Source organism: Lichenostomus cassidix, unplaced genomic scaffold (assembly GCF_008360975.1).
Source record: "Lichenostomus cassidix isolate B80296 unplaced genomic scaffold, HeHo_3.0 HiC_scaffold_772, whole genome shotgun sequence".
Classification (NCBI taxonomy): domain Eukaryota; kingdom Metazoa; phylum Chordata; class Aves; order Passeriformes; family Meliphagidae; genus Lichenostomus; species Lichenostomus cassidix.
The window spans coordinates 262294-277485 of NW_028147600.1; the positions used below are offsets into that span (position 1 = coordinate 262294).

The 15192-nt window shown below is 50.9% G+C and overlaps 1 protein-coding gene and 1 pseudogene across 3 annotated transcripts in view; one reads left to right on the forward strand and one right to left on the reverse strand.

Annotated features, from left to right (window-relative positions):
* LOC146421848 (ribosome biogenesis protein BOP1-like) overlaps positions 1-15192 on the forward strand; it is a 57838-nt gene that overhangs the window by 25391 nt on the left and 17255 nt on the right. The window lies entirely within an intron of this gene.
* Positions 8860-9595, reverse strand: LOC146421849 (basic helix-loop-helix transcription factor scleraxis pseudogene; annotated as a pseudogene).

The following is a 15192-nucleotide window of genomic DNA, read 5'->3' on the forward strand; positions in this document are numbered from 1 at the left end:
TTTTCCACCCAAATTCCCCATTTTCCAGGATTTTCCACCCCCAAATCCCCTTTTCCCTGGATTTCCTATCCCCAGTCCCCATTTGCTGGGATTTTCCACCCCAAACTTCCCATTTTCCAGGATTTTCCATCCCTAATTTTCAGGATTTCCCATCCCCAATCCCCATTTCTCAGGATATTTTCCACCCCAAACTCCCCCTTTTCCGTGATTTTTCCACCCCAAACTCTCCATTTTCCATTATTTTCCATCCCAAACTCCCCATTTTTCGGGTTATTTTCCACCCCAACTCCCTGTTTTTCAGGTTTTCCCATCCCTAATTCCCATTTTTGGGGATATTTTCCACCCCAAACTCCCCATTTTTCAGGATTTCCCATCCCTAATTCCCAGTTTTTCAGGATCTCCCATCTCCACTCCCCATTTCTTGGGTTATTTTCCACCCCAAATCCCCATTTTCTGGGATTTTCCATCCCTAATTTTCAGGATTTTCCGTCCCCAAACTCCCATTTTCTGGGATATTTTCCACCCCAAATCCCCATTTTCCAGGATATTTTCCACCCAAACTCCCTATTTTCCATGATTTTTCCACCCCAAACTCCCATTTTTCAGGTTATTTCCCACCCCAAACTCCAGTTTTTTGGGATATTTCCACCCCAACTCCCTGGTTTTCAGGTTTTCCCATCCCTAATTCCCATTTTCTGGGATATTTTCTACCCCAAACTCCCCATTTTTCAGGGTATTTTCCACCCCAAATCCCCATTTTCTGGGATATTTTCCACCCCCACTCCCCATTTTTCAGGTTATTTCCCACCCCAATTCCCATTTTCAGGATTTTTTTATCCCTAAATCCCCTTTTCCTGCAATTTTCCACCCAAATCCCCATTTTTCAGGATATTTTCCACCCCCAATCCCCATTTTCCATGATTTTCCACCCTGATTTTTGGGATTTTTCAACCCAATCCCCATTTTCCGTGATTTTCCCACCCCGAACTCCCATTTTCCGGGATTTTCCACCCCAAATCCTCATTTTTTGGGATATTGTCCACCCCAAATCCCCATCTTTCAGGGTATTCTCCACCCCAAATCCCCATTTTTCGGGTTATTTTCCACCCCAATCCCCATTTTCTGGGATTTCCCACCCCATTTCCCAGTTTTGCAGGATTTCCCATCCCCAGTCCCCATTTTTCAGGATTTCCCACCCCAGATTCCCCATTTTCCATTATTTTCCACCCCAAACTCCCGTTTTCCATGATTTTTCCACCCCAAACTCCCCATTTTTTGGGATATTTTCCACCCCAAACTCCCCATTTCCCATGATTTTCCCACCCCAAACTCTTCATTTTTCAGGATATTTCCCATCCCCAATTCCTATTTTTTGGGATATTTTCCACCCCAAATCCCCATTTTCCATGATTTTCCCACCCCAAATCCCCATTTTTTTGGATTTCCCATCCCCAAATCCTCATTTTTTGGGATATTTTCCACCCCAAATCCCCATTTTCCATGATTTTTCCACCCCAAACTCCCATTTTCCATGATTTTTCCACCCCAAAACTCCATTTTTTGGGATTTCCCCTCCCCCTGCTCTCCTTTGTTCCCTGGCAAAGCAGGAGAGGCAGGAAGGCTGGAAATGAGGAATTCTCTCTCCTTTCCCAGCTGTGGATTCCCGCGGGAGCTCAGGGCTGTCTGGGGCGGAAACGAGCGCCGGGAAAGAAATTCCTGCCGCGGGAATTCCTGCGGGAATCGCTCGGGAATCGCTCGGGAATCGGCAGCGAGGGAGGGCAGGGGGAAAAATGGGAATTTCCAGCCCCAAATTCCCGGTTTTTTGGGGTTTTTTTTGGGATTTTCCAGCCCCAATTCCCTGGGTTTTTTGGGATTTTCCAGCCCCAAATTCCCGGTTTTTTGGGGATTTTTTTGGGAATTTTCCAGCCCCAATTCCTAGATTTTTGGGGATTTTCCAGCCCAAATTCCCAGATTTTTGGGATTTTCCAGCCCCAAATTCCCGGTTTTTTGGGGTTTTTTTTGGGAATTTCCTGCCCCAATTCCCGTTTTTTGGGGGTTTTCCAGCCACAATTCCCAGTTTTTTTGGATTTTCCAGCCCAAATTCCCAGGTTTTTGGGGACTTTTTGGGATTTTCCAGCTCAAATTCCCTTTTTTTGGGGGATTTTCCAGCCCCAATTCCCGTTTTTATGGGATTTTCCAGCCCAAATCCCTGGTTTTTTGGGATTTTCCAGCCCCAATTCCTTTTTTTTTTGGATTCTCCAACCCCAATTCCTGGATTTTTTTTTTTGATTTTCCAGCCCAAATTCCTGGGTTTTTTGGATTTTCCAGCCCCAATTCCCCTTTTTTTGGGATTTTCCAGCCCAAATTCCTTTTTTTTTTTTGATTCTCCAGCCCCAATTCCCCTTTTTTTGGGATTTTACAGCCCAAATTCCTGGTTTTTTTGGGATTTTTCAGCCCCAATTCCTGGTTTTATGGGATTTCAGAGACCAAATCCCTGGTTTTTTGGGATTTTCCAGCCCCCATTCCCCTTTTTTTTTTTGGAGTTTCCAGCCCCAAATTCCCGGTTTTATGGGATTTTCCAGCCCCAATTCCCAGTTTTTTGGGATTTTCCAGCCCCAGTTCCCAGGTTTTTGGGGACTTTTTGGGGTTTTCCAGCCCAAATCCCTGGCTTTTTTGGATTTTCCAGCCCCAATTCCGTTTTCTTTTGAGGTTTTTTTTTGGATTTTCCAGCCCCAATTCCCTTTTCTTTTGGGATTTTTTGGGGATTTTCCAGCCCAAATTCCCTTTTCTTCCAATTCCCCTCCCAATTTCTGTTTCAATCCCAAATCCCCTCCAGATCCCAAACCCCTGTGGTTGTTTCCCATTTCTCCTTTCCCCATTTTCCCAATGATTTTCCCAATGATTTTCCCAATGATTTTCCCGATAATTTTCCCGATAATTTTCCCTGATTTCCCAATGATTTTCCCAATGATTTTCCCAATGATTTTCCCAATGATTTTCCCAATGAATTTCCTGATGATTTTCCCAATGATTTTCCCAATTATTTTCCCAATTTTCCCGATGATTTTCCCTCTCAGCTGCTCCCCAGTCCCAGGAAATCCTCTGCCAGCTCCCGGAATTCCAGCTGGGAATTCCCTTTGGGGATCCAGGAATCCCCAAATCCCAGATTTTTGGGATCTGGGAAATCCCAGGAAATCCCAGGAAATCCCGGGAAATCCCAAACTTCCCGAGGATTTTGAGAATTCTGAGGAATTCCAAGAATTTCCAGCCGCAATTCCAAGCTTTCCACATCCCAAATTTTCCCTTTTAACCTCAAATTCCAGCTGGGAATTCCCTGGATTGGCTTTTTTCAGGATTTGGGTTCATGTGGGAAAATTCCCAGGATTTTCTGGACTCCCAGCTCCCAAATTTCCCCAAAAATCCCAGTTCATCCCACTTTTCCCATCCCATCCCGATTTTCCTGCTCCTTTTCCTGCTGCTCCAGCCTTCCCAGGGATCAGCTGGCACCAGGATCGACCAAAATTCCTGGATTTTTGGGGATTTTTGGGGCATTCCCTGGATTTTCGGGAGGATTTTTTGGGATTTTTAGGGCAGAAAAATGATTTTAGGGAGGATTTTTTGGGATTTTTAGTGTAGGAAAAGGATTTCTTGTAGGATTTTTCAGGATTTTTGGGGCATTCCCAGGATTTTTTGGAGGATTTTTGGGATTTTTAGGGCAGGAAAATTATTTTAGGGATGATTTTGGGAGATTTTTAGTGTAGGTAAAGGATTTTCGTGAGGATTTTTGGGATTTTTAGGGCAGGAAAATGATTTTCAGGAGGATTTTTCAGGATTTTTAGGATTTTCGGGAGGATTTTCCCAAACTTTGGGAAATCTCCTGGAATCTCCTGGAATGGTTGGGGTTGGGAAGAACTCAAATCCCATCAAATTCTCCTGGAAAATCCCAAATTTCCGGTTGGATCCAATTCCTTGTTGGGATCGAGGAGTGGATTGGGGTTGGAATCCTTGAAGATCCCAAAACCCAAATCCTTTAAAATCCCTAAACCCAAATCCTTGAAGATCCCAAAAACTCTAAAATCCCAGAAACCCAAATCCTTGAAAATCTCAAAACCCAAAATCCTTGAAGATCCCAAACCCCAAATCCTTTAAAATCCCAAAACCCCAAATCCTTGAACATCCCCAAACCTAAATCCTTTAAAATCCCAAAACCCAAATCCCTTAAAATCCCAAAAACCCAAATCCTTTTATATCCCAAAACCCAAATCCTTTAAAATCCCAAACCACAAATCCTTTAAAATCCCAAATCCCATGGGAATGAGGCTCTGGAATGCTTTGGGAGAAGCTGCTCTGACCTTGATCCTGATCCTGATCCCAATCCCAATTCCAGCCCTAATAATTCCATCCCAATTCCATCCCTGATCCCAATCCCAATCCCAGCCCTAATTCCAGCCCTGATCCCAATCCCAGCCCTAATTCCAGCCCTGATCCCAATCCCAACCCTATTTCTGGCCCTAATCCCAGCCCTGATCCTGATCCCAATCCCAATTCTGATCCCAATCCCAATTCTGATCCCAATCCCAATCCCAGCCCCAATTCCCAGATTATTTCCCAGATTTTCATCCCTGTGGATCAAATCCCAGGAGCTGCAGGTGATGGGAATTATTGGGATTGATGGAAAATCCGTGATGGGAATTGTTGGGATTGATCCAAATCTGGGATTGATGGAAAATCCGTGATGGGAATCGTTGGGATTGATGGAAAATCCATGATGGGAATTATTTGAATTTATCTGGAACTGGTGATGGGAATTATTGGGATTGATGGAAAATCCATTATGGGAATTTACAGGATTTGATGGAAAATTAGGGATGGAATTTTATAGGAATTGATCAGGAATTAGTGATGGAATTCCATAGGAATTGATCTGGAATCAGTGATGGGAATTATTGGGATTGATATCAAATGAGAGATGGGAATTTACAGGATATGATGGAAAAATTAGGGATTTATAGGAATTGATTCAGAATTGATGATGGGAATTTATTTGGATTTATTTCAGTTTGACCATGAGGATTGATAGGAATTGATATCAAATTGATGATGGAATTTGATAGGAATTAATTCGGAACTGGTGATGGGAATTATTGGGATTGATGGAAAATTCAGGATGGAGATTTATAGGAACTAATCCAGAACTGGTGATGGGAATTATTGGGATTGATGGAAAATCAGGGATGGAATTTTATAGGAATTGATTTGGAACTGCTGATGGGAATTATTGGGATTGATGGAATATTCAGGATGGAATTTTATAGGAACTGATGGAAAATCAGTGATGGAATTTTATAGGAATTAATGGAAAATCAGTGATGGAATTTTTTAGGAATTTATCTGGAACTGTGAATGAGAATTATTGGGAACTGATGGAAAATCAGGGATGGAATTTTCAGGGCAGGAGGAGGATTTTTGGGAGGATTTTCAGGAATTTTCAGCCAGGAGCCTCCAGGATTCCCAATTTTCAGGAATGAGCTCAGATCCCTTTCCCAGCCCTTCCCGGGATTTGGGGTTTTCCCGAATTCCTGCAGCTGCCAGACTTTGGGATTGGTTTGGTTGAAAACTCCGGAATTTCCTGAACCTCAAACCTTTCCTGAGGACTTTTCCATCCCTCATCCCACTTTTCCTGATCCCAAATCCTTCTCCAGTCTCTTCCCACTTTCCCAAATCCCAAATCCTTTTCCAGTCTCTTCCCAGTTTTCCCAAATCCCAAATCCCACTTTTCCAAATCCCAAATCCTTTTCCAGTCTCTTCCCACTTCTCCCAATCCCAGTTCCCTCTCCCATCTCCCCTCTCTTCCCACTTTTCCCTATCCCAAATCCCTCTCCGCTCTCTGTTCACTTCCCACTTTTCCCAATCCCAATTCCTGCTTTTCCCGATCCCAAATCCCTTTTCCAGTTTTCCCAATCCCATTCCCTCGGCTCTGGAGCAGCCGCTGAACGCTTTGGGAAGCACATTTTCCATGGATTTTCCATGGATTTTCTGTGGATTTCGGATCCCTGGAGCTCCTCGGCATTCCCAGTGCTCCCAGTGGGCAAACTGGGATAAACTGGGGATACCAAATTCCGGGATGCAATTCTCTCCATTCGCACAGAATTCCTGAATTCCAGGACAGAATTCCCTGCCCCTCGGAGCAGGAAAACCTGGGATGAACCTTGGGATAAACTGGGATAAACCCTGGGATAAACTGGGATAAACCCTGGGATAAAACTGGGATGAACCTTGGGATAAACTCAGATAAATCCTGGGATAAATCCCGGGATAAATCCTGGGATAAACCCGGGAATCGCCGTTTTTCGGGAAAACCGGGAGTTCCACACTCGAGCTCAGCATTCCCAGCGAGAATTCCCGAATTCCTGAACCCTAAATCCCCTCCATCCCTGCAGCATTCCCGATTTTCGGGTCACCATTCCCGATTCCTGACCCCAAATTCCCTCCATCCCTGCAGCATTCCTGACTGCCAGCTCATCATTCCCGACTTTTGGGTCACAATTCCCGACTGCCAGCTCACCACTCCCGACTCCTGACCCCAAATCCCCTCCATCCCAGCGGCATTCCCGACTTTCAGGTCACAATTCCCGATTTCTGACCCCAAATTCCTCCATCCCGTCCCCATTCCCGACTCCAGAGCTGCAATTCTCCTTTATTCCTGCAGCATTCCCGACTGCCAGCTCATCATTCCCAACTCCCGGACCCCAAATTCCTCCCATCCCGGCAGTAATCCCGACTTTCGGGTCAGAATTCCCACCTTTCCGCTCCCCATTCCCACTTCCAGCTCCCCATTCCCGACTCCAGAGCTGCAATTCTCCTTTATCCCGGCGGCATTCCCACCTTCCAGCTCCCCATTCCCCACTTCCAGCTCCCTATTCCCAACTTTCCTCTCCCCATTTCCACCTTCCAGCTCTCCATTCCCACCTCTCAACTCGCCATTCCCGACTTCCAGCTCCCCATTCCCGACTCCAGAGCTGCAATTCCCCTTTATCCCGTGGCATTCCTGACTTTTGGGACACAATTCCCAACTCCCGGACCCCAATTCCCTCTATCCCGGCAGCATTCCCGACTGCCAGGTCATCATTCCCAACTCCCGAGCTGCAATTCCTCTCCCTCCCTGCAGCATTCCCGATTTTCGGGTCACAATTGCCAACTGCCAGATCACTATTTCCGACTCCAGGGTCATCATTCCCGACTCCTGGACCCCAAATTCCCTCCATCCCGGCAGCATTCCCGACTTTTGGGGCACAATTCCTGACTGCTGAACCCCAATTCCTTCCATCCCAGCGGCATTCCCAGCTTTCAGCTCCCCATTCCCAACTCCAGAGCTGCAATTCTCCTTTATCCCGGCGGCATTCCTGACTTTCAGGACACAATTCTCAACTTCCAGCTCCCCATTCCTGACTTCCAGCTCCCCATTCCCACTTCCAGTTCCCCATTCCCACTTTTCAGCTCCCAATTCCCGACTCCTGACCCTAAATCCCCTCCATCCCGGCAGCATTCCCGACTTTCAGGACACAATTCCCTACTTCCAGCTCCCCATTCCCACTTCCAGCTCCCCATTCCCACTTCCAGCTCCCCATTCCTGACTTTCAGCTCCCCATTCCCAATTCCAGAGCTGCAATTCTCCTTTATCCCGGCGGCATTTCCGACTTTCAGCTCCCCTTTCCCACCTTTCGGCTCCCCATTCCCAATTTTCAGCTCCTCATTCCCGATTCCTGACCCCAAATTCCCTCCATCCCTGCAGCATTCCTGACTGCCAGCTCACCATTCCCAGCTCTCCGGCCCTAATTCCCTCCATCCCGGCAGCATTCCCGACTTTCGGGTCACCATTCCCTATTCCTGACCCCAAATCCCCTCCATCCCTGCAGCATTCCCAGCTTTCGGGTCACCATTCCCTATTCCTGACCCCAAATCCCCTCCATCCCGGCAGCATTCCCGACTTTCGGCTCTCCATTCCCGACTTTCGGGTCACAATTCTCCACTCCCGAGCTGCGATTCCTTTTCATCCCGGTGGCATTCCTGACTGCCAGCTCATCATTCCCGACTCCCGAGCTGCAGTACTTCTCCACCCCGGCGGCATTCCCGATTTTCGGGGCACAATTCCCGACTGCCAGCTCATCATTCCCAACTCCCGGACCCCAAATCCCTTCCATCCAGCCGGCATTCCCCACTTTCGGGTCACAATTCCTGACTTTCTGCTCTCAATTCCCACCTTTCCTCTCCCCATTCCTACCTTTCCTCTCCCCATTCCTAATTCCCGGGCTGCAATTCTCCTTTATCCCAGCTGCATTCCCGACTTTTGGGTCACAATTCTCAACTTTCCTCTCCCCATTCCCACTTCCAGCTCCCCATTCCCACCTTTCCTCTCCCCATTGCCACCTTCCAGCTCCCCATTCCAAATTCCCGAGCTGCAATTCTCCTTTATCCCGGCGGCATTCCCACCTTTCCTCTCCCCATTCCCAACTTTCCGCTCCCCATTCCCACTTCCAGCTCCCCATTCCCGACTTTTGGGTCACAATTCCCAACTTTCCCCATTCCCACCTTCCAGCTCCCCATTCCCCACTCCACAGCTGCAATTCTCCTTTATCCCAGCGGCATTCCCAACTTTCCTCTCCGCATTCTCCACTTCCAGCTCCTTATTCCCACCTTCCAGCTCCCTATTCCCACCTTTCCTCTCTCCATTCCCACCTTCCAGCTCTCCATTCCCACCTCTCAACTCCCCATTCCCGACTTTCCTCTCCCCATTCCCACCTTCCAGCTCCCCATTCCCGACTTTTGGGTCACAATTCCCACCTTTCCTCTCCCCACCCCTCACTCCCCGCTCACCATCTTCCTCTGGTTGCTGAGGCAGAAGGTGCAGATCTGCTTGGGCTGCGCGCTCTCCTCCCTCCTGCCCGCCGGCGATGTCCCCAAGCCCGCCGGCGATGTCCCCAAGCCCGCCAGGAACGCGGCGCTCGCCCCGCCGTGGCACGGCTGGCTCTCGGCCGAGCTGTCGCCCAGCAGCAGCACGTTGCCCAGGTGCGAGATGTAGCTGGAGGCGAGGCGGAGGGTCTCGATCTTGGAGAGCTTCCTGTCGGCGGGCTCGGTGGGGATGAGCGTGCGCAGCGCCGTGAACGCCGTGTTCACCGAGTTGGTCCTGTCCCTCTCCCGCGCGTTCGCCGTGTGCCGCTGCCGCGGCTCCCTCGCCATCCTGCCGCGGCTCTTCCCGCGGCTCTTGCCGGCCTTGGCCCCGAACGAGTCGGGATCGTCCCCCGGGAAGGGTTTCTCCTCCGAGCCCGAGCTCTCGCTGCCGTTCTCCTCGTCCTCGGACAGCGAGCTGAGCGCGGGGTAGAGGAAGCGCCCGGCGGGCGAGCGCAGCATGGCGAACGACATGCCGGAGGGATGGAGGGAGGGATGGAAAAACTCCGGGAATGCTGCCGGGAAAAGCGGGAGTGACGCCGGGGGGATCGCCGATCAGCTCCGGGCGCTCATGGCTCTGCTGGGAGTTCTAGCCCCGCTTTATCCCCGGGTTATCCCGGGTTATCCGGGCTTTATCCTGGTTTTATCCCGGTTTATCCCGGTTTTATCCCGGGTTTTGGGGGTTTAGAGCAGTGTCAGCCCGGGTTTGGGGTTTATTCCCGGGTTCAGCCTGGTTTGCTGGGAGTTATTCCCAGTTTTCTCCCGGGTTTTAGCGCTGTTCTCTCCCGGGTTCAGCCTGGTTTTCTGGGGTTTATTCCCGCTTTTCTCCCGGGTTTTCGCCCGGTTCTCTCCGGGGTTTATTCCCAGTTTTCTCCCGGGTTTCAGCCTGCTTTCCTGGGGTTTATTCCCAGTTTTCTCCCGGGTTTCGCAAGGTTTTCTCCCAGGGTTTTATCGCTGTTCTCTCCCGGGTTTCAGCCTGCTTTCCTGGGGTTTATTCCAGGTTTTCTCCCGGGTTTTCTCCGGAGTTTTAGCGGAGTTCTCTCCCGGGTTTCAGCCTGCTTTTCTGCTTTTTATTCCAGGTTTTTTCCCGGGTTTTCTCCCGGTTTCTCGGCTCTACTCCCGGTTTTTAGTGCGGTTCTCTCCCGGGCTTATCCCCGCTTTCCTCCGGGTTTTTTCCCGGTTTTCAGCGCGGCTCTCCCGGGTTAATTCCCGCTATTCTCCCGGTTTTTTTCCCGCATTCCCGGGGCTCTCTCCCGGCTCTCAGCGCGGCTCTCCCGGGTTAATTCCCGCTATTCTCCCGGGATTTTCCCGGGGCTCTCTCCCGCTCCTCTCCCGGCGGCACACGTGCGCTTCCTGCGGGAGCTGCGGCCGAGCCGCCGCGATTTATGGCTTCGCCTTCGCTCCTCCTCCTCCTCCTCCTCCTCCTCGTCTTTCGCTCTCTGGAAAAAACAGGAGCTTTGGAAAGGGGAGCCCCAGGCTCGGCTCGGCTCGGCCCACCTGAGCTCAGCGCCTTAACCCTTCCCGCCCGGGATCGTTCCCGGCAGCTCCTTTCCCCATTTTCCTTCCCCTCCCGAGGTTTTATCCCGATTTTCCTGCCTCTCCCGAGGTTTTATCCCGATTTTCCTGCCTCTCCCGAGGGTTTTATTCCGATTTTTCTGCCCCTCCCGGAGGTTTTATCCTGATTTTCCTTCCCTTCCCAAGGTTTTATCCCGAATTTCCTTCTCCTCCCGGAGGCTTTATCCCGATTTTCCTGCCCCTCCCGAAGGTTTTATCCTGATTTTCCTTCCCCTCCCGGCGTTTTATTCCGATTTTCGTTCCCCTCCCGAGGGTTTTATCCTGATTTTCCTGTCCTTCCCGGAGGTGTTTTTATCCCCATTTTCCTGCCCTCCCGAGGTTTTGTCCCGATTTTCCTTCCCCTCCCGGAGGTGGTTTTGTCCCGAGGTTTTATCCCGATTTTCCTTCCCCTCCCCGAGGGTTTTATCCCGATTTTCCTGTCCCTCCTGAAAGTTTTATTCCGATTTTCTTGCCCCTCCCGAGGTTTTATCCCGAAGTTTTATCCCTGAGTTGTTTTGGGATCTCTCGGGATTTCCCCAGGAGCTTCCGGAGTTCAGGGAATTCTCTCCCTGCGACATTCCTGCTGTTCTGCTTTGTTCCTTTTCCAGCTGCTCCCATCCCGAAATTCCATCCCGAAATCCCCGTTCTGAAATCCAGAAATCGCCATTCTGAAATCCCGAAATCCCATCCTGAAATCCCCAAATCCCCATCCTGAAATCCTGAAATCCTATACCAAAATCCCATCCCTAAATCCCCATCCCGAAATCTCCATCCCAAAGTCCCAATCCCAAAATCCCCATCCCGAAATCCTGAAATCCCATCCCAAAATCCCCATCCTGAAATCCCGAAATCCCCATCCTGAAATCCCAAAATCCCATCCTGAAATCCTGAAATCCCATCCCAAAATCCCGAAATCCCCATCCCAAGATCCCATCCTGAAATCCCCATCCCGAAATCTCCATCCCAAAATCCTGAAATCCAAAATCCCATCCCGAAATCCCGAAATTCCCATCCCCCATGGGATTAACCCTTGACGATCCCACCGGGATTTGCTGGAATTCCCTGCCCGAGGATGGAATTGGATCCCGGCAATTCCCGAGGGGTCAGGTGTCATTCCACAGGTGTCAGGTGTCATTCCCTGTCCCTTTCCCACAGGACAGCCTGGATTCCCCGGGAATTCCCAAATTCCCAATTTCCCAAATTCCCCGGGAAGCCATTCAGACTTGATCCCAGCTCATTCCCAGTCCATTCCCAGTCCATTCCCAATTCATTCCCAGTCCATTCCCAGTCCATTCCCAATTCATTCCCAGTTCATTCCCAGTCCATTCCCAGTCCATTCCCAGTTCATTCATTCCCAGTCCATTCCCAGTCCATTCCCAGTCCATTCCCAGTCCATTCCCAGTCCATTCCCAGCTCATTCCCAGTCCATTCCCAGTTCATTCATTCCCAGTCCATTCCCAGCCTGGCTCCAGCACTGCTCCTCCTCTGAATTCTGCCTTTTCCCACTTTTGTGATCCCAGGGAATTCTGCCTCTTACCACCTTTGGGATTTTGCCTCTTCCCACCTCTGGGATCTCAGGGAATTCTGCCTTTTCCCATTTTGTGATCCCCTGAAATTCTGCCTTTTCCCATTTTGTGATCCCAGGGAATTCTTCCTTTTCCCACTTTAGTGATCCCAGGGAATTCTGCCTTTTCCCACCTCTGGGATCCCCTGGAATTCTGCCTTTTCCCAGTTTTGCATCCCTGGAATTCCACCTTTTCCCAGTTTGTGATTCCACGGAATTCTGCCTCTTCCCACCTTTGCATCCCTGGAATTCCCCCTCACCCCACAAACCCCCAGAGCTCCCAACCCACCCCGACCCTCCAGCTCCCCCAAATCTCCACCATTCCCTCCTCTCCCCCCAAACCCCGGGAAAATCCCTCTGCACCCCATCCCGGGAAACCCTCTGCACCCCAAACCCCGGTAAAACCCTCTGCACCCCAAACCCCATCCCGGGAAATCCCTCTGCACCCCATCCCGGGAAAACCCTCTGCACCCCAAACCCCGGGAAAACCCTCTGCACCCCATCCCGGGAAAACCCTCTGCACCCCAAACCCCGGGAAACCCTCTGCACCCCAAACCCCGGAAAAACCTCTGCACCCCATCCTGAAACCTTCTGCACCCCATCCCGGGAAACCCTCTGCACCCCATCCCGGGAAAACCCTCTGCACCCCAAACCCCGGGAAAACCCTCTGCACCCCAAACCCCATCCCAGGAAAACCCTCTGCACCCCATCCCGGGAAACCCTCTGCACCCCAAACCCCATCCCGGGAAAACCCTCTGCACCCCAAACCCTGGGAAATCCCTCTGCACCCCAAACCCCATCCCGGGAAACCCTCTGCACCCCAAACCCCGGGAAAACCCTCCACCCCAAACCCCGGGAAATCCCTCTGCACCCCATCCCAGGAAAACCCTCTGCACCCCATCCCGGGAAACCCTCTGCACCCCATCCCGGGAAACCCTCTGCACCCCATCCCGGGAAATCCCTCTGCACCCCATCCCGGGAAACCCCTCTGCACCCCAAACCCCGGGAAATCCCTCTGCACCCCAAACCCCGGGAAATCCCTCTGCACCCCAAACCCCATCCCGGGAAAACCCTCTGCACCCCAAACCCCGGGAAACCCTCTGCACCCCAAACCCCATCCCGGGAAAACCCTCTGCACCCCAAACCCCGGGAAACCCTCTGCACCCCATCCCGGGAAACCCCTCTGCACCCCAAACCCCGGGAAACCCTCTGCACCCCAAATCCCGGGAAACCCTCTGCACCCCAAACCCCGGGAAAACCTCTGCACCCCAAACCCCGGGAAATCCCTCCAGCCCACCCCGCAGCCCTTCCAGCCGGAGCGAGCCGGGAATCGCCGTTTTTTCGGGAATGCCGCTCTCGCTCCCCCAGCGGCGCCTCCCTGCCAGCAGCAGTTGTGACTCCCGGCCGGCGCTCTGCACCTTCCCTTTTCCCTTCCCCGCACTTAATCCCTGTCTCGGCAGCTTCCGAAATCCAAGCTGCTGTCATCCCCTGCCGGCCTCGGCAGCTCCCGGCGCATCTGCTTTCGTTTAGCGCCGCGCCGAGTTCCTGCCGCTGGCCCTGGCCGCGCCGAGCCTTCCCAGCCGCCAGTCAACGAGCTTTCCTGGCCTGCCTGCCCTTCCTTCCAGCCGGGAATAAATGATCCTTCCTGGTTTTTCCTTGGCTTACCTTTGCAGCCGGGGGGGAATGATCCTTCCTGACCTTGCCTTTCCTCGGCTCTCCTTTCCAGCCGGGAATGAATTATCCTTCCTTTGCAAGCAGGAATGATCCTTTCTTGCTTTTCCTTTCCAGCCAGGAATAAATGATCCTTCCTGGTTTTTCCTTGGCTTTCCTTTCCAGCTGGGGGGGAATGATCCTTCCTGTCCTTTCCTTGCCTTTCCAGCCAGGAATGAATTATCCTTCCTTTGCAAGCAGGAATGATCCTTTCTTGCTTTTCCTTTCCAGCCAGGAGGGAATGATCTTTCCAACTGGGAATGATCCTTCCTGACCTTTCCTCAGCTCTCCTTTCCAGCCAGGAATGAATGATCCTTCCTTTCCTTGGCTTTCCAGCCAGGAAGGACCTTTCCCCTTCCCTTTCCCCTTTCCCCTTTCCCCTTTCCCCTTTCCTTTCCAACTGGGAATGATCCTTCCTGGTTTTACCTTGGTTTACCTTTCCAGCCGGGAATGAATTATCCTTCCTTTCCTTGCCTTTCCAGCTGGGAATGACTTTTCCCTTTTCCCTTTCCCCTTTTCCCTTTCCCCTTTTCCCTTTCCCCTTTCCTTTCCAGCCAGGAATGATCCTTCCTTGCCTTTCCTTGCCTTTCCTTGCCTTTCCTTTCCAGCCAGGAGTGAATTATCTTCCCTTTCCAACTGGGAATGATCCTTCCTGACCTTTCCAGCCGCGAGTCAACGAGGTTTCCTTGCCTTACCTTTCCAGCTGGGAATAAATGATCCTTCCTGGTTTTTCCTTGGCTTACCTTTCCAGCCAGGAGTCAATGATCTTTCCTGGTTTTTCCAGCCAGGAGTGAATGATCCTTCTTATGCAGCCAGAGTGATCCTTCCTGACCTTTCCTTGCCTTTCCAGCCAGGAGTGAATGATCCTTCCTTTCCAGCTGGGAATGATCCTTTCCTTTCCTTTCCTTTCCTTGCCTTTCCAGCTGGGAATGAATGATCATTCCTGACCATTCCAGCCAGGAATGACCTTTCCCACTCCCTTTCCCCTTCCCTTTCCCTTTCCCCTTCCCTTTCCCTTTCCCCTTCCCTTGCCCTTTCCCCTTCCCTTTCCCCTTTCCTTTCCCATTTCCTTTCCTGTTTCCTTTCCTTTCCAGCCAGGAATAAATGATCCTTCCTTGCTTTCTTTTCCAGCCAAGGATGAATGATCCTTCCTTTCCAACTGGGAATGATCCTTCCTGACTTTTCCAGCCAGGAGTGAATGACTTTCCTTTCCTTTCCTTGCCTTTCCAGCCGGGAGTCAATGAGCTTTCCTTGCCTTTCCTTTCCAGCTGGGAATAAATGATCCTTCCTGTTTTTTTCTCGGTTCTCCTTTCCAGCCAGGAGTGAATTATCCATCCTTTCCTTGGCTTTCCAGCCAGGAATGAATGATCCTTCATGGCCTTTTTTTCTAGCCAGGAATGACTTTTCCCTTTTCCTCT